Source organism: Ochlerotatus camptorhynchus, unplaced genomic scaffold (genome assembly GCF_037179485.1).
Source record: "Ochlerotatus camptorhynchus isolate MF236.1 unplaced genomic scaffold, CSIRO-AGI_Acam_v1.1 ptg000510l, whole genome shotgun sequence".
Classification (NCBI taxonomy): Eukaryota; Metazoa; Arthropoda; class Insecta; order Diptera; family Culicidae; genus Ochlerotatus; species Ochlerotatus camptorhynchus.
In genome coordinates, this window is record NW_027040994.1 from 788,521 (window position 1) to 811,484 (window position 22,964).

Below are 22,964 nucleotides of genomic sequence, written 5' to 3' on the forward strand. Positions count from 1 at the left end.
AAAAAATCTATCCCATTATTTCTAGATAGCATCTGAATGTATTTATGCATTACACATACATAAGCCATACATTACATAATGTATGTTTTATTGATTTGATTATAAAAATAAATGGTCCTGCTCAATCCACTCGCCAGCACCTAAACCAGTAAGTACCAGCAGAGAGAGGACAGCCGTTTAGACAGAAAACAATATCCATCCTATTGCAGAAAATGGTGTCGATTGCTATTCATGTGATCGTTTGGAACGAGGAAAAAAAAAGAACACAACAGCAGACCCGTAGGTACTGAAACGAGGGACACAACGACGCATTTATGATGCGTCCACCCTCCTCCTACTCACTGTACTGAACGACGACGACGGCTCTATGAAATTGAGAGGAAAAAAGCGACCAAGTTAATGATGCGAAGGGATTTAAATTTTCATACGGCATTTCATTACATGATTGGCTTTTTAATGGCTTGACCCTTTTTTGGGGAGGATCAGGAGGAAGTAAACTGATCGCACAGTTTGGCTTTAAGTTAATTAGAGAATTTTGGAACGTTGTTGATGGCAAATAAAATGTTTTTGAAATTGTTCCGCTTCATATACAAGAACAAGAAACACTAGGTGGAGAATGTTCGTACACCAAAAAAAACGGCGACGTGCTTTTTCAAATATTCCGTTTCATTTTATTGAGAAGCACGGTGTCGCATTCCAGAGGCAATGGCAATGGCTTTGAAATCAGTACTCTATGAGGAGCGTAGCGTTGATACATTTTCCAATTGGAAGTTTCGGGGACCATACATTCATTTTGATGGACAGAATTCCTTGAAAATGATTCACTAGCATCTGCAAATATCTATTTGTTTTGCCCAGATGACGTATTGTTCTTGGGAACATAATAATAAGAGCCCAATCATTGGATCCATAGGCCAAAATTAGAGTCATTTCCCCTGCTAAATACACGCTTAAAAATAACTAATTTTACATGTGACGGAATCCCCTTTTGACGTAAGGATAAAACGTAAACAAACATGTTATATGGAATTAAGTGCTCCGAGACTGAAGAGTTCGTTACTCGTCGAAAAGTACGTTTGATTGAGTTGAATTCAATTTTATGTCAAAACTAACGATGGTCTATGTCAGTCTCAGAGCACTTAAATTTACATGATTTGTTCTAAGTGTGTAGATTTTAGCACTAATGCGTAAACGGCGCCGGTGGTGTAGTGGTAAGCGTGATTACCTCTCACCCCAGTAGGCCTGGGTTCAATCCCAGTCGGCGCCGCCGGGATGTTCTGAGGCATAACATCTCTGATCACGCCTTCCTTCGGATGGGAAGTAAAGCCGTTGGTCCCCGGTTCATGAGTTGATGGGTCGATAGGTAGGGTCCAGGTGTAGGAGCTGCCTTCCTGGCACGTCGGTAGCATTGGTGCTCAGCACGGAAAACAAGATCGACGGAAAAAACAAACCAAAGGAAAAAAAAAAAAAGCACTAATGCGTATCGCTTCGTTAAGCAGTCACAGTCCAACCTCGATCTATATCTCTACTTTGGGTCTATCGTTAAACCCAGGATTGAATTATTTTTGTATGACAACGAGGTAATGCTATCAAATTTATCCAATTCGAGTTTAAAATTTAGAGGCGATGTTTTAAGCCTAACCTAACGGAGATGTTAAAATCTGATACCCTGAAAATAAGTATTTTGAAGAAAATGGAAAAAGTCGCATAAAATCACTCCAATTCGTTTTTTCCCCTATTTATTCAAGCTTAATCAACTTTCATGTTATTTTTGTGCTCTAAAGGTACAAAATAATAATAATAAGGAAAAAACGTTAAACTGTATGAACAGGTGGGCCAGCAACCGGCCGGACTGTAGGTCAAGAATAACGAATTGACCATTATGGCCAATATGACTACGATGGCTAACGGCGAACACAGTAATCCCTCAATTTATGCGGTGGGTAGTAGCATCCACCTACCGCTATTTTTCGATTATCCTTTTAATCAATTGAGCTGATTTTCATTAGATAACTAGTACACTCAACCGGACGATGTAAGATTTGCTTTCAAGAATGAGATATTCGTCGGGATCATCGCAGGATGTTCGTGGAGACCGCATGAGAACAGAGGATGAGATATACCGAGCTGCGGTTTAATGAAAGTAAACTGGAGACCTAAAACTTTGGAGTGTATTAGTGAGTGGAATCAATTATGTCGAAAAAAAAAGGATGCCGACTAGACTCGAACCCCGATTAGCAGTCCTGTGTTTTCTCCACTGCTCTCGCAATGCTTCGGAATATGGATAGGCTAAAACCGAATGAGAAGCTCTCATTTCCTCTCATACTCTCATAAACAAACAAATTCATCATATGTGTGCGTGGCGCTGAGAATTATTTTGGTATAACTCAACATTCAAAAGTGATGGGTAATTTTAACCCAATCATCATGAAATAATCAAATCTAGAATATCATTTGAAATGGCCTGACCAAAACGTAAACAAAACGGGCTTTGATACCATTCTATAGTACCGCTAATCGTGTAGGAGAGATCCGCATAATTGATACAAATAATTAAAAATAACTCGATTTCCGAAACATCCGATCAAAGGAATTTTTCAATTAATTAAAACGGTCAACCATTCATTTTTGACGTAGAACTACGTCTTTGTCGACTATACTGGAGTGCATATCAAAAAATATATGTGGTGAAATAGTGTTAGGTTTTGAACGCTTGTTACTTTATCATTTATAGATGAAAATAAAATCCAAATACGCCAATCGATAGGATATTACGTTACAAATCTGCTAAAATATATTTTTTTTTTCAATTTTCCACAAAAAAAAAACATTTGAAAAATGTACAAATGAAAATTTTATCTCTGTTTTCATACAATTAACATCCCCTCCCCTCCCCTCCCGCCTTAAACGACAACCCAAAAAAGGCATGGACTTATCACTTTGGAACTAAATTATAAGCAAACTACAAAAGTAGTAAAAGCAAAAGTTAAATTCCGTTAAATTTTTAACCGCTTACCATAGAGCCAAAACTTTCAAATTTGAGAAAATTTTGTTTAAAAAGGCTTACATTCAATTCTGTTGGTGAATTCTCACGTCACTTTTCAAAAGGTCCTAAGTAACAAATGTAAACAAATCGAGTTAAGCGATACAAACTATTGCTCTTCTATCATTGTATGTGATACAAAAACATCCATCCAATTTTACTTTCATTTATTTAAGATAATCATTGATCAAAAGTTGTCCAATGTACAGTTTGAAATGATGGTACATGATTGTTACTTCGATCATTCGGACTGCCTAACATGATTGGTGCTCATTTTCCAAAGGCGGGGTCAATCTAAAGTTAGGTACTATACTCTGAAATCTGTGAAAGGGAATCTAGTATCATGTAGACAAAACGTCCAATGTAACACTCATTGATTATGTCGTTGAGAAAAATCGTCCAATGTAACATGTCCGATGTACAACTCGACTTGTCAAAACGTCCTATGTGGTTTTTTCTATGTTGTAGCATGAAATTCAAAGTAAAATTGTGATTTTACCGTTTCTTCTGAATTTTCAACGTTATTATACACTGACTACATTAAAAATAGTATTGCAAAATGTATTGCTTTTAAACAGTTAAAATAATAATCTGTCGAGCTTCAACTTCGATTTTCTAGAAATGGTGGATATGTTACATTGGTCTATATGAAGAGAGAGAATTACCAAAAACTGACTGAAAACATATCTGGTACCTCTATACGACCCATTCATAAAAAACGGCGGGAAATTCTATCAGGTGCGGTTGCACATCGTTCTGCTTGAACCTGAAAAGATATAAAACAGCGCTGCTGTCATGCTTTTGCTCATTACCGCTTCGGACGGCGTGGCACTTGGTCCTGTAACAAGCAGGACCAAGTCAGCGACTAAAGGTGGACGGCGTGATCACCTTTCACAATTAGGAATGAGCCTTGGGTCCCGTTTCACTAAACCGAAACGCGGAAAAGTTATATTTGCCAAACCGGTTCATGAGTTGATGGGTCGATAGGTAGGGTCCAGGTGAGGGAGCTGCCTCCCTGGCGTCGGTAGCATTGGTGCTCAGCACGGAAAACAAATCAAGGAAAAAAAATTAAAGGGTTGTGTCCTAGACACGACCGCAGTAAGACGTAGAACCACACAAAATAGATGTTTTTCATGAATTTTTGACTATTACACATCTTAAAATTTTCAAGTATTTCAATGTTTCGGTTATGGTTCACTCAAAACAATTTAAACATTTTTCTTGACAAATATATTAATGTGAAATTTCACATGATTTTCATTTGACCACACATAAACAGAATCCACTCCGAAGTGCACATGAAATTTATACGCAAGTGAATAGTACACGCAAACCAAAAATCTATTACAATGAATGTTAGTTCCGTTTCCTATCATCCTCTGTTCATGAACATCGCAACGAATGTTAGAAATTGACCATGCAGGCGATGTAATGGTTTTTTGTCTTTTTTTATTTCGTGTTCCATCTACGCTTTCGACTATACCAGTAAGCTTGTAGAACGACGCACATTGTAGAACATTGTAGAACGACGCACACACTTATCTCGAATCTCTCCAGCAGAAAAAGCATACGAAGTCGAGCATGCGAGAAAATGAGCGCTTCATGTTTGCTTTTAGGCTGACCATATTCAGAAGCATGGAAAGAGCAGTGGAGAAAACACAGGTCTGATAGTCGCAACGTCCGTGGTTCGAGTCCAGTCGGCAACCTTTTTTCTATTTTTTTCGACATAATTAATTTCACTCACTAATACACTCCACATTTTTCGGTCTCCAATTTTCTTACATCGGACCGCAGCTACACACAAAGAACAAAAATTGTTGGTTTAAAAATAATGCACGATCAAATTAAAAGTTTCCCAAATTTCGTAGTTTTAACTATGAAAATTTTCAAAATAAAACATATTTTTTTGGTTTAAAAGTGTTTCTTTCACTTTCGGCTTGTAATTTTACAAGTGTATGTTTTAGAATAAAAGTTGAAAAACTGTCAAAAACCTCTTCATTGCAAAGTTTTTGACAGTACTGGACCACGGTTTCCCGCCAAATTGGACATGTGAAAAAAACGAGACCAGCAGCTAACATGAGCAGCAGCAGTTTTTTCAAGTTTCCCACATTTTCATCCGCCGGCGCGCTTGTTTCTCTTCTGACGCTATCGAGTGGAAGGATCGGAAGGATATTCCAGTTACGGGATTTGAAGGTTACGTTGATGAAATTTTCGAATACTTTCGAGCTTACTTCCGATTTTACTAATTTATGTGTTTTGAGCAGCCTCGTCAATCTTGCCGGAAAAGAAGGCTACTCCCACCATCACCATCACCATCACCAACTGTATCATTTGCGTAAAATGCTTCCCATGGAAGATTCCACAATGCAGTGCCCTTTCAGTCATCATCAAAAATATAAATCAACGAAAATATATTAAATATAATATTTCTATTGTTTTTTTTTAAAGCATATAGCAGTCGAATTAAAAATAATTCATATTTAAGATCAAAACGTACATCGTTGCGATAAAAATGCCCATCTTTTAAATTAAATCCTTTCGTGAGTCTATTTAAAAAACATGGATTTTTATTTTGACAGTTCTACAATTCGATTTAAAAGTTTCTACTTTTAAAAGTAAAAAACGAGTTATTTTTTAATTGACAGTTGGCTGACTTTTGTTTTGAATGCTAAAGACTTTCTACCAAAAAGAACCAACGCAAACTTTTAATTCTACCAATGGTTTTTTCAATTTAATTACAGATAATTTTTTGTGTGTACACGCAAACCAAAAATCTATTACAATTAATGTTAGTTCCGTTTCCTATCATCCTCTGTTCATGAACATCGCAACGAATGTTAGAAATTGACCATGCAGGCGATGTAATGGTTTTTTGTCTTTTTTTATTTCGTGTTCCATCTACGGTTTCGACTATACCAGTAAGCTTGTAGAACGACGTACATTGTAGAACATTGTAGAACGACGCACACACTTGTCTCGAATCTCTCCAGCAGAAAAAGCATACGAAGTCGAGCATTTTTATTTCGGGTTCAATCTACGCTTTCGACGATACCAGTAAGCTTGTAGAACGACGCACATTGTAGAACATTGTAGAACGACGCACACACTTAACTCGAATCTCTCCAGCAGAAAAAGCATACGAAGTCGAGCATGCGAGAAAATGAGCGCTTCATCTTTGCTTTTAGGCTGACCATATTCAGAAGCATGGAAAGAGCAGTGGAGAAAGCACAGGTCTGATAGTCGCAACGTCCGTGGTTCGAGTCCAGTCGGCAACCTTTTTTCTATTTTTTTCGACATAATTAATTTCACTCACTAATACAACTCCACATTTTTCTGTCTCCAATTTTCTTACATCGGACCGCAGCTAGGTATATCGCATCCTCGGTTCATGCGGTCTCCACTTACATCCTCTGATGATGAATCCAACATAATTGTAAGCGAATCTTACATCCACCGGTTGGGTGTATGTGTGGTCACGCATGGTTTTTATATGTACATATATTAAGTATGTGGCCGACACATAGATATTGATTTGTTGATCACGTTGCAACAATTCATGTGTGGAACACATAAAACTCCAGAACAAGATCCTTAGGATGATCCTAAACAGTCCTCCACGGACCCGAAATTCTGAGGTTCACCGCCTGGCTGGCCTTCAGCCTCTCGAAGAGCGACGAACGGTCTCCTTGGAAAGGTTCAGAGACACCTGTCTGAGATCAGATCTTCGGATCATACGTGATCTGGCACGTTAGTTACGTTAGACTCGTAGTTAGGTAGGTTATCAAATTTTGCAATTAAAACAAAACACACCCCCCAAGGGGTATTCTGTTAACTAGATGAAATACGCAAATACTAAATTAGAATATCCAATGAACAAAGATGAAGAGCCAGATAGGCTAATCAATTGAAATGCAAAATCAATGTATACACCATAATCAACAGAAATAAACGAAATTTTACTACTACTACTTTTACAGTAATAATATCATCGAATATGTCTTCCAAGCAATTTTTTTTCTCAAATTTGAAAGTGTTGGTGCGGAAAGAAATTAAGGGAAAAACTTTTGTTTTTACTAATTATTGTTGGGGGGGAGAGGTTGTTGTGAAGGGGGGGGGGGGGGGAGGTGTTTTAAAAACATTGCATTTTCTCATTCCTCATTGTGTTGCATTCCTCATTGTGGTCACGCCGTGATCCACCTTTAGCCACTGACTTGGTCCTGCTTGCTGCATGACCAAGTGCCACGCCGTCCGAGGTGACAATGAGCAAAAGCACGACAGCAACCGAACCTGATAGGATTTCCCGCCGTTTTTTATGAATGGGGCGGAGCAGAAAGTTTCTTTTGTGCAGAATATGTAAAATAGGATGAACCTTGGATGTTAATATAATTGCATATATAGAGGTACCAGATATGTTTTACAGTCAGTTGTTGGTAATCCATCGAGTGTATGTCCCCTGTTATGCAATTGTGTTTTGAAAATGTTGGCTCTGCATGTAAAAAATTAATTGTTTATACATAATTGTGGTTTGCATAAAATTTATTTCCCGAAAAAAAAAATCGTCTAAGTCCATGTCTTTTTTGGGTTATTGTTAATGGAGAGGGGGAGAGGTTGTTAAGGGGGAGGGGGTTTTACATGCACGTTTTTTCAAGTTTCATTCCTCATTGTGGTGGACACGCCGTGATCCACCTTTAGCCGCTGACTTAGTCCTGCTTGCTGCAGGACCTAGTGCCACGCCGTCCGAAGCGGGAATGAGCAGAGGCAGGAGAGCAGCGCTGATTTATATCTTTTCATGTTCAAGCAGAATGATGTGCAACCAAGTGGTATTCGTTTATGATGACTGGGTTTGGAAAAAAAAAGGCTTATTTCATGAAAACAGTGATAAAATTATCATTTGTACATTATCAATAGTTTAATTACAGAAAAATCGGAAAAAATATTTATTTCAGCAGGTTCGTAATGTAATATCTTATCGATTGGCGTATTTGGATTTTAATTTCATCTATAAATGACAAAATTACAAGCGTTCCAAACCTAACACTCCTTCACCACACATATTTTTTGATTTGCACCCCAGTATAGTCGACAAAGACGTAGTTCTACGTCAAAAGTGAACCATAACCGAAACATTGAAATACTTGACAAAGTTAAGATAAAGTATAATCATATTATCTCATTTTATCTGTCAAACTTGCATAGCGAATCAAATCAAACATAGTGTAGTACTAGAATTTTGACTAGAATGGGGTAGGTTAATCGATTTGCTTGGGACCAAAAGGCTAGTCAAGTAGTGAGCCAATTTTAAATCGTTAGTTTCCAACCGGTGGTATAATAGTCAAAAATGCATGACATACATCAATTTGGCGTGGTTCTACTTCATACTGCGGTCGTGCATAGGACACAACCCTTTAATTGTGGTCATTACATTGATAAGTGAAGTAGAAATAATTGAAAATGTTCAAACCAAAGCTAGGCCGTACTGCTTGAGGCAGGGCCGATGATTTGTTTGAATTTATTTGACGTTGCGAAAAGGCTTAGGAAAGGGCGTACCATTTCTGATGACAAGCATAACGGCTTAGCAAAAAGGGCCTGTCAATTGAAAGATTCACAAAATGGCTTATTAATTTATGAAATTAAATTCTTATCGATTTTCAAATGTACATTTTTTTTAAACTTTTCGTATATTTTATACAGTTACTATTGGTATTGTAAACAATATAAATGCCTAAAATACTTCAATTTTCTTATATAAAGGGCGAACACGAAATTATTGCGACACCGAAAATGTCATGCCAATTTTCTTATAATGTTTAGAATAAAACCAAAATTTTAGGGTAGTTTTATACATATATTTACTTCAAAAATCAAAAGAAAAGTTAATCGATGGAGCCTTGAGTGTAAAATTGAACGCATTTTCGCTTGATGCCCTCCATCAAAGTCTTTACAGTGTCATCCGGTACCAGTTTCTCAGTTTTTTTTTCCATTTTCTTAACATGCCCTTCTCGTCTTTGACTGTCTTCTTGCTCTTCCGAAGTTCCCGCTTCATTATTGCCCAGTACTGCTCCACCGGGCGCAGCTCCGGACAGTTTGGCGGATTCATGTCCTTTGGAACAAAATGGATAGAATTGGCCTCATACCACTCCAGGACACTTTTAGAATAGTTGCATGATGCCAAATCTGGCCAAAATAGCGGAGCTTCGTCGTGCTGCTGCAAGAACGGCAAAAGGCGCTTCTCGAGGCACTCAGATTTGTAGATCTCGCCATTTACTGTGCCCTTTGTCACGAAAGGCTCACTCCTCAGTCCGCAAGAGCAGATGGCCTGCCAAATGAGATATTTGGAGGCGAACTTCGACATTTTCTTCTTCTTAAATTTGTCGTCCACATCGAACTTGCTCTTGCCGGTGAAAAACTCCAACCCCGGAATTTGCTTAAAATCGGTTTTTTATACGTTTCGTCGTCCATCACACAGCAGCCATATTTTGTCAGCATCTTCTCGTAGAGCTTCCGTGCCCGAGTTTTAGCCGTCGATTGTTGCCGCTCATCGTGGTTTGGGAAGTTCTGTACCTTGTATGTATGTAGTTCAGCTCTCTTCTTTGCATTCTGGACGTAGCTCTGCGACATGCCGATCTTTTTTAGCCAAATCACGGCTTGAGACGTTGGGATTTGCTTTAATCATCCGCTTCACCTTTCCCTCCGTCTTTTTGTTCTCCGGTCCCGGTTTTCTTCCAGCTTCTTTGCCGTGGTCCAACGTCAACCGCTCCTGGAACCTCTTCAACACTCTGGAGACGGTTGAATGGTGAATGTTCAACATTTTTCCCAACTGCCGGTGCGACAGGTCAGGAAATTCCAGGTGTTTGGAAAGAATTTGTTCTCTCAACTCGCGTTGGTTCACCTCCATTTTCGTTGAATCGAAAAACACGACTTCGAGTTTGACAGCATGTACACAATACACATCAATGAGAAAGTGTGCAAAATTTGGTTGATTTTTACCCAACACACAAAATAGCTTACCCCTTACATAATTTCCCGCCGTTTTTTATGTATGGGCGGGACAAAAAGTACCTTTTGTGCAGAATATTTAAAAAAGGAGGGACTTCGGATGTTAATCTAAATATAAATATAGGTACCAGACATGTTTTGTAGTGTCAGGTACTCTATTTTGTAATGTGTGAAAGGGAAATCACAAATCGAGTGTCATCAAAATACATGGCATGTTGAGAGATTGAGCTCGTGAGGAAGAATTTTCTCTCTCAAATTTGAATGTTTTTGGCTCTCTGGAGACTGGTAGTAAAGCGGTTTAAAAATGTATGGGAAAAACCCTTTTTATTCAATTGTAGCATGATTAAAAATAACTCCTATTTTTTAATATTCTGTGCAAAAGATACTTTCTGCCCCGCCCCATACATAAAATTGGCGGGAAATTCTTTGAGGGGTGAGTTATTTTTTATGCAGAAAGTTTAAAAAGGGAGGGACTTCGGATGTTAATCAAATTGCATATATAGAGGTACCAGACATGTTTTGCACTCCACTGTCCTCTGTGAACAATTAACGGAAAACAAATTATGTGTAGTTTCCGATTGATGTCACTGCAAATAACAGTCACTGCTGATGGAAAATGAATGCATAAGCTTGACAAAATGTTTAATTAAAAGAACTAAATCAGGCATAACATTTGATAACGGCACAAAAGCATTTGTAAACAAACTTTCTAAGGCCCTTTACACGCGAACCAACGTACGCTCACGCAAACCAATACCACTTTCGGAAAGAAGATAGTTGCTCCTGTCCGATGATGTTGTTGGTTTGCGAGGGCGTACTTTGGTTCGCGTGTAAAGGGCCTTAGAAAGTTTGTTTACAAATGCTTTTGTGCCGTTATCAAATGTTATGCCTGAAATGCTCTTCACATTTGTTCTGTGCACTAGTGGTCCTACGTCAAGCTTCCGTTCGTGCCCCTAGGCACAGACCCTTCTACTTTTTTCATTTGTTTTAGCCAATCTATAGATGTGAGTGAAGATAGGGTGGCCCCTTTGGTTAAAGAGCTCTAAATATTCATCAACTTTTAAGCTATTTCTGGTAGAGTTGAGCCCGTGCACAAATTGCGTAACGCATGTTGGGGGGGGGGGGGGTCTTATTTTGGGAATGCAGGACTTCAGAGAAATTCGCTGAACATCAGCGAAGTTTGTAGATCTTCTCACAAATCAATAGAAGTTCAGGGAAGGTCGTAGCTCTTCTCAGAAATTTTCAGAAATTCAGGGACGTTCGATGATCCTCATCGATATTTTCAATGCTTTAGGAAAGTTCATGGATCTTTAGAGAAATTTGCAGAACTTCAGAGATGTTCGTAAATCTTCGAGAACATTTTCAGTACTTTTTTTTTTTTCCTTTGGTTTGTTTTTTTCCGACGATCTTGTTTTCCGTGCTGAGCACCAATGCTACCAACGTGCCAGGAAGGCAGCTCCCACACCTGGACCCTACCTATCGAGCCATCAACTCATGAACCGGGGACCAACGGCTTTACTTCCCATCCGAAGGAAGGCGTGATCAGAGATGTTATGCCTCAGAACATCCCGGCGGCGCCGACTGGGATTGAACCCAGGCCTGCTGGGGTGAGAGGTAATCACGTTTTTCAGTACTTCACAAGAAAGATCCTCAGAGAAATCAAAATAGGTTCACGGAAGTTCATTGATCTTCAGAATAGTTTGCAGAAAAGCAGCGAAGGTCGTAGATCTGGAGAGAAAGTGGTATTACTTCAGGGAAGTTCGAGGATCTTTTATTTTTTAAAGCTTTATTTGCAAGATTTTCAGCTCGATATCTAAAGAAATTCAGGGACGTTCGTAGATCTTCAGAGTAATTTGCAGAACTTCAGCGATGTTCGTATATATTCAGTGCATTAGGAAACTTTTCAGAACATCAGTTAAGTTCAAAGATCGTCTTAAACATTAACAGAACTTGAACGATGTTCATAGATTTTCAGAGTCCTTTGCAGAACTTCAGAGATGTTAGTAGAGCTCCAGACAATTTTGAAGATCCTTAGGGTGATAAAAAGAACTTCAGGGATGTTCGTGGGTCTTCATAATAATCAGAGTTGGTTGGAAAGAAAGAAGAGAAGAAAGAGGAGAAGAAGGAGAAAGGTCTGAAGAGGGTAGATTGATAGTTCCGGTAAAGTACGGCAGTATGAAAATTGAATAGAAGTTGAAAATAAGCGAAGGGAAATTGATGGGCTTTCGTTAAATTCCTACTTCTATTATATTTTCATACTGCCGTACTCTAGTGGAGCTATGAACTTACCCTCTTCAGACCTTTCTCTAGCTTATAAATTATCAAAATTAAGCTTCATGTTAGATAGCAAAACTGCGACTGAAAATTTTATAAATGTTGATCACGCAATCGATCAAAGATAAATTTTGAGGAGATCTACTAGAAAATATGGATAATAATTTTATGGACAATCACTACTTAAAATAGCTCAACACAATCTTTGCAGAATTCCATGCTAGTTTGAAGACAGTTTCAAGAGAATTCCTAAGCAAATTTATATTATTTTTTAAAGAGTTTCATTACTTCTCCGGGAGAGTTTCCCAAGAAATTTAGAGCATATTTCCAAACAAACTTCCAACTTCAAGAGAATTGCAAGATAATAAATTCCATGAAATCCTTCTAAAGGCATTGTGAGCAGAATTCTGGAGTGAACTCCAAGGAAATAATGGAAGGGTAAATATCTCAGTTCTAAATGGCATACCATTCAATTTTCCAAAAATATTCCTAGCGAATTCTAAAGGAAATTAGAATCCTGTCATAGTACAAAAGAAGCTCGGTGCAGGTGGCAGTGTCTTACCATCGATACGCATTTAGCAGGTTCGGTGTTATGGCGTTAAACAAATTCTCGCGAGAATGATTAAGTACGAGAAGATACATTAAGAATGAATTTCAAGAGCTTTTAGGAAGGTGTTCTTAAAGTGATCTGCACAGAATTCTGAGACTGTTATGGAGAAAATTTCTAGATAATACCGAATAGAATCATGCGATTACTGAGGAAAATCGTGAAAGAAAAAGTAATTCTGAAAGCTTTTTGGGACGATCCTATGCAAATACTTTACAAAATCCAGATATGAGTTCCAAAGAAATTTTTTTTTTTAATTTCAAACATTGAAATCATTTCAATCCAGGAATTAATAATAAAAACTTAATATTCTGAGACATACATTTATTTTATTTTTTTTAGATCTTGGTATATGAAAACTGAGAAAGATTATGAAGCTAGAAATATCAGAAAAAGCGTAAAATCATCAAAAATATTCAAAATGCCGGACTCTGGGACGTTGCCATTATTTAATTTTTTCAATCTGAAACATAATTTTTGGTATCCTGTACTAGGGTAGAGCGCTACTTCGTCGTAATCGCCCATTTCCGTTCTATCGATCAGAAAAAATAAAAAATGTCAATGATTTCACCGTGCACAAATCAATAATGGGTTTGTTCCGATGCGTTAGTTCATTAGCTACAACATAAATCTTATTACAGCGCATTGTATGAATATTTACGCTCATTGTTCTCAAAACAAAAGGAGCGCTCCTAACGAGTCCCCTTTTTCTACGTTTATCCGTAACTCGTAGAACGAATTTAGAATCAAGAAGCAGTATTAGATTTTGAGTGCGCAGTAGGCTCTGCCCGCAAACGGTCGGTTTTGTTCAAACCCGTTCAAAAAAGCGAGGTAAAGTGCGGGTTGTGCCTTGTAGCACGAAAATTAGATCAAAAACCCTATGTATTTTGGATTTATTAATTTTAAGGACAATCCAAGAGAGGCCATATAACCTTCCAAAACAGGTTTCGGAAGCCCTTGAAGAATTGGTCAATTTCGCATTACATCAGAAACCTATCGAGCGACATATCATTGTTCTCAGAATGTTGGTAAAAATCCAGAAGACGCCATATCATCTTTTAAGGATTTATCCATCTGGTTGCCGCGGACAGGTTCGAGAAGTTCTGCGGCAAGCCGTCTCACTTTTTTGGATCAAATTGGCCATCTGGTGGTCTCAGAACAGGTTCCGCAAGCCCTAGAGGAACTGGCCAATTTTTGTCACTTAACCTATCGAGCAATTATTGTTAGGGGGAGGGAGTATTGGGAGGTTAATCAAAGTGGAAAAAAAATCAGAACCAAACAATAAAATTTGCTGTTAAATAAGTCCACGCGACCCTTGCATCATACCAGAATAAAAATTTGTCAAACTGTTAATTGAGATTTTTTATTCAATTTTGAAAAAAAGCAAGGCGAGTGAGTTTGCGTCACGTAATTTTAGGGGGGAAGTCTTGTCAAGCGTTACTTATCCAACATCTGGATTTTTTGCGCTACGTAATTTATGTACCGCGCCTAACTTTGCTCAAGACACCAATTATCTATCTTTAATGTTTCATGCTTTCCGCTCATCGCAAGTCGGTCCCATTTGTGATTTTATCAAAACTGAGATTTTCAATGAAACTGGTAGCTCATCACTCATATTTACGTAACACTGGATGAATTCAACAATTTTGTTCTTGAAAAGTTTGGAAAAAGAAGCAATGGGGCGAAGCAAACTTAAAACGCGTTTTTCTCGGCTTGCTGATTTGTGCTATGGGACGGATTTGCCATGAGCGGCAGTATATTACAGGGTGATTCAGAATAACTGTAACCGATTTCACAAATATGCAAATCTCAATAGTAAAAATAGTAAGTAGTAAAAATATAATCAAATTGAAGAATAGTTTGAATGTATTCAGCGAAGTGTTTTTCTCAAGAAAATCCAGTGAAATTAGCGTTTCAATTTGGGTTGCCGACAATAGTCTGGCATGCCGAAGCCGTCATTTCCCCTACATGTTCAAGTATTTTCATTTTAAAGTGTGTACAAATATCAGCTTGTATTGATAGTAGGATTTTAAATTTCATTCGTTTTCGATTTCAAGCAGCGATGGACGTGACAATGGAGTAAGCCATACATTTGTATCAATTCGTGTGTAATCTTGTAGAAACTGAAATCTGATCGAAAGAATGAAACATTTATTGCTTGCATCACTATAAAGGTAAAAAGGAATCATGCGTGGAAAATCTGTTCAATATCTGAGATAAGACTCATTACCAGGACTCCAAAAGTGCTGAAACTAAAACGTGCGTGCCAGCTGTGGATCATTTTCGTGACAAATGTGACTGATAATTCAAGGTAAAGGGAGAGATATTTGAATTAAAGTATGCTTAGATGAAGGTTATCACCTCTATTCTGCATTTCGTTCGAAAAGAAATCCTCATACAAAAAAAAAATATTTTTTTGTATAGGAATTTCGTTTCGAACGAAATATAGAATAGGGGTATATATATATGTAATATATCTGGGATGTACTGATATCAAAATATCATTCTAGCGCTTCATCGCTATGACCATTTTCAAAAGTGACACGTATTCCAAATCACCCTGTGGTATGTAAAACATATCTTATGATAACATTGAGTTGTTCTAAAAACTTTCAGAAGTCGTTTATTTTTGCTGAAGATTCTAATTTGATGTATCTTTTTATTGAATAGCTATAACTGGTCTTGGAAAAAAAATAAGACACTCAAACGATCACAGCAAATCCAGCCGCAGAAATGTGCAGCTAAATCATAGTTTAAATTGGATTTAGTGTTCTTAAGAAGGAGTGAGTGATAAGAATCGAGAGGAAAGCCAAGCTCTGGTATGTCGAACATTTCAGCATAGATTTTTTAATATTGAAAGAAATGCTTTTTGATGAGCCTTCACTGTTCAAAACTTAAATATAAACGTTTACATTCACATAAAACATAAAGTTGAATACTCGTCAAATTACTATAGCTGACGAAAGAATGTTCATTCGATTTACCAAATTCAAGGGTAAATTTTGGACCAACCAACATGCTCACGTAGACGGTCTGTTTTCGAGAAAGTCTCTTCAAAATTAATAAAATCAAGTATGAATCATTGGAATATGCATCTAAGACCAAATAACGACGAGCAAGAAAGGTGATTTTCCTCATGCCAACCACTGTTTGGAATAAATTCTCGCGTAATATTTGAAAACAGTGCAAAAGCTTCTGTAAACAAAAGTAGTTGGACCCTTTATACGTGAACTGAACAACATCATCGGCTAGGGGAAATTCTCCCCTTTCCAATAGTGGTATTGATTTGCGTGTACTTCGGTTTGCATGGAAAGGGCCTTACCATTTTTGTTTACAATAGCTTTTGTGCCGTTTTCAAATGTCACGCCTGAAAAAAATGTGTTCTTAAGTCCATAATTTAAATTCCTTTGATAAGAAATTTATTCTGAATAGATTTTTTTTATAAATTGAATTATTTTTTCAGTTGACCGAAACCGTTCAATCGATCGAGATAAAATTGAAAAAAAAAATACTGCAGTAGAAGCTTTCATTACGACTGAGCCTTTATCCTTGAAAGATACGAAGATTTCGCTTCTATGCGAGAGTTTAAGCCCGTGGCCCGAATAAGAAAATAGTCCGTGAATATATTTCATAATCCAAAAACGATTTGAATCTGGATTTAATAACTTAACCTTGCGGTTCGCTAAAACTGTCAGAATTTGATATATTGTGGATTTGATAGATCCAAGCCCCATTTAACGTATGAAAGGAAAACAAAATATTACCCTTAATGGAGCCAATGCACACTGAAATCCGGTTGTAGAATCGCTAGGGCTATACCATACAAAGTATGGTTGTACAGTATGTACAGTTGTACAACCAGATGGCAGTGATGGTTAAGTAGGACGAGGATAACTGATTTCAATACGCTGTCAAAACAGACAGGTTCTAATTTGAATGTTTTTTTTTTGGTTGGCAAGAAGGCAGACGTTTTCCAATTTCCGACTATTCCAAAGAGTTGCATAATACTTGTACTATAAAATAAGAAATTAAAAAAAAATATAGACAATGGTACGAAAAAAATGCAAACACATTTCAATTTGGTCAACTTTTATAGTTTTTCCTGTTATCTCCCAGAGGAAACCAAAAGGTCAGATGACAAAGCAGTATCATTACTCACCGCAAATAAAGCTATAAGACCGTAGAGAGGAGCATTTAACGATGATGACACCAATTTCTCAAGAGGCGCTCTTCTGGCTGCGTGGTTCACTCAACTGTGTGTTTTCCGACTCCTTTTGTGTGAAATTCGCTAATTGCCACTGCACATCCACTTAGTAAAGAGCAACGAAGACAATAACAGGCTCCACTTGTGCGCTCACTCACTACTGTAGTACGTTACTCGCGGGTTGGGGTTTATTATCTACTTAAATTTTCTGGGGTTAGCTTTTCTTCATCCGAGTGTTTCTTCTTCCTTGTGTTTTCCGGTAGGTGACAGATGATATTTCTATCTCGTACCTCTTCGGAATCAATTCGTTAGCGTGAACTATGAAAAGCACTCCCTTATGTGCCAGATACCACGGATATGGTGTCAGAGGTCGAGAATATATTTGTCTTGCTGTATGGTTTTATTTGCTTACACAATCTCGAGAGATGAAGTGAAGAGCGGAAAACACAGTCACGGTTATGCTTCTACACCGCACCACACTCACCGACGGCTGCTACTTCACTTCACGGCTCCTGAAAAGAGGATAATTTCCAAGGATGGGAGAATCTCTGACTGACTGCTGTGAAGCAGTTCCTCACCAATAATGTTGCCTTCAACCTCAATGAGAAAACACAGGAGAAACCGCGAGAGATTTCGTCGTCCGCCCTCTCGGCGTTGCTAGTTCGGAATACGAGGATGTCTACAGTAGCTGATGTGTGTTTTTTTTTTATATTGTAGCTACTTCGCTTCAAAGCTCTACGAATTTTATTTCTGCTGATGCTGATAACGTGCTACTGCTTCTGCTACTGGCGCTACTGCCACTCTGCCAATGCTTTCAAAATAAGTAGCACAAACGACGGATAGTCAACTCTGTCCTGCTCTGGCTCTCACGGTTTTCCCTATCACCCTTCGCGTTGCTTCCTGCTTACAACCCTTCGGCGCCAGTCAGTGGGTAGGAAATGGTTGGTGGGAGGAGGAAGGCCCTCGGTCGACTATACAACAAACGGATCACCCTTACGAGCAAAGTTCACCGAGCAAGAAAAGCTGAACTAATTTTATTTGAGTTTTTGATTTCCCCTTCCCTCGTGTCAGACGTAGCCACTCTCTCCTGGTGTCACAGCTGTCACCGAAATTCAGTTTCCGATCCCGTTAGGTCCAAAAGTTGTTCGCTTTTCCGTATCGTAGTCTAAGCAGCAATTGGAATATCTACTCACTCTTCGTTTTTTTCTTCTTTCTCTCACGGTTTCCTTCTCTAATCTCTGCCTTTTGTATCTTACGTGTGTTATTTTGAAAGTCAAAAATATCAAATTTTCGTCTGTTCCACCATTGATTTTCCTACAGCAGTGTGCTAGTTCCTTTAGCGCTCACCTTTTTTTTTCGCTACGCTGAGGTTTTCCTATCCGCAATATAGTTTTTTTTGCTTCTGTTTTTCCTTCACAGTATCTTCAGCTTCTCACTATTTTTCCATCGATGACCCACCACTGCATCGCAATCTCCTCCAATGCAGTGAAAACCGATGAAATTCCGCCACAGACAGTGCTGCAAAAATCACTTTACCTCCAGTAGACTTTTTTTTTGTCCTCGTTTTCTTCTCAAGGATTTCGAGCTTTTCCGCAGCTAGTGAACAGAAATTAATCCTTCGCCAATGTCCCTTGTCACACGTGAATAGATTGAAAACCCAACGAGCTAGCGAATTGGACACCTCTTCCACTGTCAATGGTTATCACAGGAGAAAAAGTTAACACTTTACAGCACACTCAAAATGGTATTATCCTTTGAGACAGCTCATTGCGGCACAGACATGCGACTCGGAAAAGTTTCAGGCTCACACTACCAGCAGCTCCGCACGGACGAAAAGCTCTGAACTGAGATGGAAATTTCTTCGGAAGGGAAAAAAATAGTCGCATTGAACGGCAGTTCCGCTCACCAACACACACGCACGACGACGGCACTCTTGGGGGGTTTTTATGTTATTTTTCTGCTATTTGTTGGATGCTTGCGCTCCTGAACTTTGCTTGGCTGCCAAGGTAGATTCGGCCCCGGAGTAGGGGTGTCGACAACGTGCAAGGACTGCTTTCGTCGTCCTTTAGCGCGCGAGAGGCAGAGAGGATTTGGCGCATGATTTTATTGTTTTTGATGTTGTTGTTGTGTTGCATGTTGAATTGTTTCGCCACCACCGCCACAGGAGGATATATACGCTCAACCACACACAAACATCCTCGGTATAAATTTATGTGGCTAAATCAATGCTGAGAGACATTGGGAGTAAGAGAGCGAGCCACTCGTTTGGAGGCAAACATCCTGTATCGGTATGCATGGTGGCCCGCGGCATAAAACAACGTGCCAATAAAAATGAGGGGAACATCGTCAGACTGCTCAATGACGTCATCGCTCAAGCGTAGTCTTTCAGAGAGCTTTGTCCAGTTGGGAACACTGCTGCGTGAGAAGCTTTTATCAAAAACTTGAATTTATAAAAGCACTCCTGTAGGATATCGCAAGTTGATGGATTATCGAAAATAATGAATACCTCGAATGAAATCCTTACCAATAGCATCAAATTCATTCATCAAATATTTGGAGAAGGTATAGCGTGGACAAGGGGGTGGAAGTTAACCCCCCATTTTATATTTTAGGATTTATTTTATATTGAACATCAATTTCTAGTATATGCACCATCCTGAGGTAGTTCATCAACTCAAAATTTGCATTCAAAATAACAATTTGGAAAAGGATGAACTAAATATCCAATATCATCACATAGACGCCTTTATTCATACTCACTATTCGGGTAATAAACGGTACCGCAATATAAAACCAATGCAATTAGATGCTTAGGAACCAGACCATAAGGAAATATCAAGATTATATCACCTTGTGTTATTTTGTTCGACAGATTTTTGTAACAACGGTTGTTATAATTCAGATCCCGGATTTAGTTAAAATAACAAAAAATTCAACTGCTTGGTAGCCACATTATTAGTCTAAGAGAAATATCATGTTTCATAAATAGCTTGTTTGAAATTACACGTTAGGGTTATTACTAAATAGTTTTTAAACACATTTTTATGTATCATATTTTTTTAGTGTTTTCCATTTATAGATAGTCATCAGAGCAATAACTCCTCAAGATTGATTAGCAAAATTTAAAAAAAAAGATCTGCCACCGGGATTTTAACCCAGACGTTTGAGAATTACATAATTTATTTATTATAATCTTTAAACATAATTTATTTATTATAATCTCAGCTGAAAAATGCACGTTTAGTCACTTATAAACAACTCATTTATAACGAAAAAAGCGCTTGAGATGGGATCAATATACAGGGGACACTTAAAATAACAAGGATTGGTAAATTTTTGGTCGACTTTGGAGTGTTGTAACTTCGTCAAATGTGGTCCGATTTTAATTTTCCAAAAGCATTCAACTAGACAACTAATATGATGAAGCCACGAAAATAACCATGGATACCGGATACTGAAGATAATTTGGATTTCCGCGGTGCTTGTCTAACTTGGTAAATTTGTGATGTAATTTTCTTTACGATGCTAAATCGGCATTTCAAGTAATTACACAGAAATAAGAACCATTTCCAAAACTAGTGATACGCCAAGCACTAAAATCGACCAATAATCAATCGAGATACGGCCATTTCCCTGGAATTGGTTCTAATGGAGGATTCTGAATGCGGTCAGATCTTTTAATCACTCAAAACCAGGCGCCAGCTCGTTCTTCATGGTTTTTCACCAAAAGGCTTTCGATAGACTTTCAATGGATCATTGACCACATTGGCCGCTCTTGGAACCACAGGGATGCCTCCGGGAAATCCGTAGCAGGGGACAACTGCAAACTTACACCAAAACGCCAAAAACCAAAACGATAGATTTTAAGTGGATATTGGCCACATTAGCCGCTCTCTGAACCACCAGGATGCTTCTCGGGGAACATGTAGCAGGGACGGTTATCGCAGAAATTTACATTTATTATATTTGAAAATTAACGCTCATTTAATTTGAAAAGTAGCTGAATAGATTCAAACATAATGCAATATCGCACACAAATTTCTATTTCATAAGACTGACATTGTGAAAACATTATATCCAACTTGCAATTAGATGCATTCTTATTTAAATTTACATGACTAGTTTAAATTTCACCGGAATACGGTGTAGTTTATCGTAAGACATACAATCCTCCATAAGCGGCGCCAGTGGTGTAGTGGTAATCGTGATTACCTCTCACCCCAGCAGGCCTGGGTTCAATCCCAGTCGGCGCCGCCGGGATGTTCTGAGGCATAACATCTCTGATCACGCCTTCCTTCGGATGGGAAGTAAAGCCGTTGGTCCCCGGTTCATGAGTTTGATGGGTCGATAGGTAGGGTCCAGGTGTGGGTGCTGCTTCCCTGGCCTGGCGTCGGTAGCATTGGTACTCAGCACGGAAAACAAGATCGACAAAAAACAAGCCAAAGGAAAAAAAAAAAAAGAATAAATCGCTATCACTTTGTTTTATGGATTAACGACCATTTTTATAATTTTTTAACACTATCTTTAAGGGGTATATCTTGCAGGTTAGCAGGTTTTAGCACCTAATGTCAACATTATTTTATTCAGTATCTTATAGCCTACTGTTACATATGCAATTCATAGGGGGATCCAAGGGGATGCCTAATGAATTTTCAAATAAAGAACTTCAATGTTTTGTTGTTTTCATGACCATTTTTCCAAGTATTTACATTAGGGTGGGTTCCCCACTGCTCTTTCAATGCTTAGGTTGGAGGTTCTGGCACAACTCGGCAAAATTGTAACAAATTTGGCTATAATCTCGATTTGCGGGAGAATTTTAAAATTTGAATGGGAAAATTTATCGGAAACGGAACGGTCCTATTCATTTGCTTACTAAAAATTCAAATATTGTCTAAATTTCACCAAAATGGTGAATTTAATTAAAATGACACACACATATTTACTCACAAAAATTAAACCGATTATCGGATTTTCTTGAAACTTTCAGGGAATGAAAAACTATTAATGAGTTATGATTAACAAAATTTGTCCTTTTCACTCCACCCATCAAATGTTGTACAACCGATTTCTTCAACTCCAGCTCTGTTTTAATAGTTTTATGATGTGTGCGAAGTTTTGTCTTCATAATTGCCCAGAATTTTTCAATTGGATGAAGTATATTTTGGCACACCCGTGGCTCGGTACCACTCCAACACGTTTCAAGCGCATTGGCAGGATGCTAGATCAGGCCAAAACAGAGTTGATCCTTTGTGCTTCCTTATGAATGGCAACAGGCGCTTCTTAAGGCACTCTTTCGTGTAAATTGTACCGTTGATTGCTCCGGAAGTGATGAAGGGAGCGCTTATTTCACCACACACTAAGTTTTTTTTTCACCGAATCTCGGCAAACAAATTGCCGACATGGGCACCACTGAGTGCTCGGCAACCATCTTGGCAAACAGTAAATTTTCCGGGGAGCTCGGCATTCATAAAATTCACAGTTGTCAATTTTTGCCGAAAATCTCAGTAAACAAATTTACTGATTGCTCGGCTAAAGCATCCCTACGGTATTAAAATATACTGAATATCGCCATTTTTTGTTTTGTTTTTTGTTTCGAGTTAAAGAAAAAGAGGAAAAATATATTATCATGTGAAAAATAGTTTTTTTTTTCATTATTTAACGTCGGTCTCTGTTCCGCAATCTAGTGCCAATCACCGACGGATATCGATTGCCATCCATTGACGGCAATCGAATATGTGCAGGAAGGCAGCTTCCACACCTGCGTAGGATATCGCACCCATTCAACGCACATGGGCCAGGACCAACGGCTTTGCTTCCCTTCCGAAGGAAGACGTGACCAG

General features: G+C 38.4%; 2 protein-coding genes across 5 annotated transcripts in view; one reads left to right on the forward strand and one right to left on the reverse strand.

Annotated features, from left to right (window-relative positions):
* The window catches only part of LOC135712869 (acetylcholinesterase), a 273,865-nt gene that overhangs the window by 112,843 nt on the left and 138,058 nt on the right, over positions 1-22,964 (reverse strand). For 3 of the 4 annotated variants that reach the window (XM_065235952.1, XM_065235951.1, XM_065235953.1), the window contains exon 1: positions 17,080-18,918. The exons of the other annotated variant lie outside the window; for it this stretch is intronic. The gene's annotated coding sequence lies outside the window, so the exon portion shown is untranslated. Of the gene's footprint in view, positions 1-17,079; positions 18,919-22,964 lie in introns of those variants that run through there. 4 annotated transcript variants of the gene reach the window in all.
* LOC135712884 (uncharacterized) overlaps positions 1-22,964 on the forward strand; it is an 81,557-nt gene that overhangs the window by 54,353 nt on the left and 4,240 nt on the right. The gene's annotated exons all lie outside the window — the stretch shown is intronic.